This window comes from Alligator mississippiensis, chromosome 2 (assembly GCF_030867095.1).
Source record: "Alligator mississippiensis isolate rAllMis1 chromosome 2, rAllMis1, whole genome shotgun sequence".
NCBI classification, from domain to species: Eukaryota; Metazoa; Chordata; order Crocodylia; family Alligatoridae; genus Alligator; species Alligator mississippiensis.
This window is the reverse complement of record NC_081825.1, coordinates 175420642-175423971: the sequence shown is the minus strand read 5'-3', so window position 1 is coordinate 175423971 and position 3330 is coordinate 175420642. Positions and strand designations below refer to the sequence as shown.

The window sequence follows — 3330 nt, the reverse complement described above, 5'->3', positions numbered from 1 at the left end:
GAATTGGAATGAATCTCCTCTGAATCAAATCAGCGACTGAAGCTTCTCACATCCCTACTCTAATTCTACTGTGCATTAGCACATAGGCAAGGGCTTTTGCTTTGATGTGCTAATGTACAGTAGAATTAGTTAGTGTACTGTGCATTAATCATCTCATGTACATGCACCCATTGAGTAGTGCCAAGCACAGATGAAGTGGAATTTTCTGCTAAAATTCAATGTTTTTATGATTCAGCCTTCATTTTGAATGCTAAGAATATGGTGAATCCTGAAAAATCTCATCACACTGCTTCTTTTAGTAGGTAATTTTCAATTTGAGTTGAACATTAGACTTTGTTGTTCCTATTGCATATACTTTGTTAGTGTTATCATTATACATCAATATCTGTTGACCACTTATATTCTTATTTTGTGTCTGGCAGGTGAATATTCTCCGTTCTCTCTATCACCTACTGTAGATTTATGGAACATGTACATAATGTATCTGAATTCATTCTTTTGGGACTCTCTCAAGATCAGGAGTTAGAGAAAGTCTTTTTTGTGATATTTTTGCTCTTCTATATACTCATTGTGTTTGGAAACCTCCTCATTATTGTCACTATAAAGAACAGCCAGAATCTGAACTCTCCCATGTATTTGTTTCTGGTTTACTTGTCCTTTCTAGATCTCTCCTACTCTTCTGTAACAGCACCAAAGCTGATTGCAGACATGCTTGTGAAGAAGAAAGTCATCTCCTTCAGTGGCTGCATGGCACAACTTTCTTAATGCATTTCCTTAGTTGTACTGAGGTGTTCTTACTCACAGCGATGGCCTATGATCGTTACATTGCAATCTACAAACCTCTTCATTACACTACCATTATGAGCAAAAGTGTGTGCAACTGGATGGTGATGGCATCGTGGATGGGGGGATTTATACATTCTTTCACACAGACACTCCTGACTTTCCAGCTCCCTTTCTGTGGGCCTAATGTGATCGACCATTATTTCTGTGGTGTTTACCCTCTGCTGAAATTGGCTTGCACTGATGTTCACATTGTTGGCATCTTAGTTGTTGCCAATAGTGGATTGATTTCTGTTGTTTGTTTTATTGTGCTATTTGTATCTTATGTTGTTATCTTAGTTTCTCTGAGAACTCGCTCTTCAGAAGGGTGCATGAAAGCCCTTTCTACCTGTGCCTCCCATATTGTTGTAGTTGTTCTATTTTTGGGGCCATGTATGTTCATCTACTTACGCCCTTCTATAACCTTCTCAGAGGATAAGATGGTCTCTGTTTTCTATACAATTATTGTTCCCATGCTGAATCCATTGATCTACACGCTGAGAAATGAGGAGGTGAAAAGTGCCATTAGAAAATTATGGAGCAGAAAACTGAGTTTGCATAGGAAACAAAAAATATCATGGGTAGAATGATGCTTCTACAAACTGGTGGAGAACCAACAATAATACTTTGCACAGGGTTCTAGAGACATAATACCTCCTGCTAGCACGTAATGAAATTATAAATTATTTCTTTATATTCTGCTGTCACTCCTCTATTTTCATATGTATGCTTACAGTGTTGAAGGCCAAATGTAGAATGGATTTTTGTAAGTTCTCCTTTAGATTAGAGCTAACATCTATGCAGTAGTGAAGTCAATGTTAATGATAAATGTAGCTCTTGTTGCAATGTTGAATTGTTCTGTAATAAATATAGCCAGACAACAAGGTTACCAGTTTGATTAGGTCACTGGCTACAATGGGAGTAAGGCACTTCTGTTCTGTGAACCTATGTTCAACTTTTGCCAATATTATTTGACAGGTATTTAGGTAAGGCAGTGTTTCATACTATGGGTTTATTTAAACTCTATCACATTAGGGCCTACTCTCAGGAAAGGCCCATAGGCAATACATAACTGCACCTAATAGTAATTTTACATGTTTTTTCTCATACACATTTAGGCATGTGGATACCATAGCACTGTCAAAACAAAATTGTGCAACTTTTTGTAAATTTTTTATGCAGTGTTTTTGTTATATATCTTTTCCAAAACTTAAAAGTATAAGTGAGGAAAAAGCCAGGTTTACTGCAAATTATGTGCAAAAGGCAGAGTACTATTTGACCCAGCTTTTAATTTATGTATAAAGAAATTTATGTTACATCAGTGCAGCACTTTTTAGACAAGCTACCCACAAATGGAAACAGTGGGCATGTCTACACATGTATTTACTCTGGCTTAAATTTACTGCACAGTAAGTTGTGCAGTAAGTGGGAATAGCCCAGCATCTATACGCACAGGTATTAAAGTGCATTAATGCTGCTTGTGGACTGATTTGGGACTAAAGCTAGTCCCAAATCAGTCCATACACACAGTGTTATTGCACAGTAAGGTGTCTACATGTGTGTTACTGCACAGTAACTAATAGGGTGTAGAGCTCAAGTTGGCGTAAGTTGCCGTTTTTACTGTGTAGTACGGGTGTTCACATGTAGACGTGCACCTGTATTGCACAATAATTTCAGTTACTGCGCAGTCAATGTGCATGTGTAGACGTGCCCATAGGTCCTGTTGCAAAACAAGTGGAATCCAGTGGATGATATGTGTCTCTCTCCTCAACTGGAAAGAGTTGAATGAATAGTAATGGCAGAAGGTTAAGGCATCCAGCGCATGACCTCTAACAAGGAGCTGCACCCAAGTTTGAAACACCAAAAAATAGCTTCTGGCAGCTGCAGAAAATGAGGTGTCATCAGGTTCCCATCCAGGTAATGAAATGGTGTTCCTTATCTTCACATAGAATCTGAATTAAGTATGGCATACCTTTAAACCAACAAACCATTACATTTTTTCCCCTGTAAAAGAGCATGAGCATTTAAAACTCCCAGAATTTCCTAGAAAAGACCATATCCATAGATATGAGAAACCAAGGACCATACAAACAGGATTTTCCATATGGTACTTACCATGAAAGCTCTCTAAAATATGCAACCCCATCCCAAATTCACATCTTTCTCTCTCTCTCAAGCATATTCAACCATATCATCCCCCCTTTAATGTGAGAAACAGAAACCATCCAAAAGTAGGGCTCCACGGGTGCATCTACATGTGAAATTATTGTGAAAGCAATAAACTCTGCAGCACTTTGAGGCAGAGTAAACTGCTTCCGGGTGCAGAGTCTACACATGTGCCCAGGACACCAGCAATATGAGCTAGGGCACAGCAGGCCCTCAACTGGCTAGGTCTACCAGGCAAAATTTACATGCATTTCATTGCAGTAAATTACCTCATTGTCCCCAACAATACTATTTTATGGTGGAGTTAAATAGTTTAGTGAGTCCTAATTATGGCATATGTGT

At 38.5% G+C, this 3330-nt stretch overlaps 1 pseudogene; it reads left to right on the top strand.

The window, feature by feature from the left end:
* Positions 1 to 462: 462 nt before the first annotated feature.
* On the top strand, positions 463 to 1412 carry LOC102571808 (olfactory receptor 4S2-like; annotated as a pseudogene).
* The last annotated feature ends 1918 nt before the right edge of the window (positions 1413 to 3330 follow it).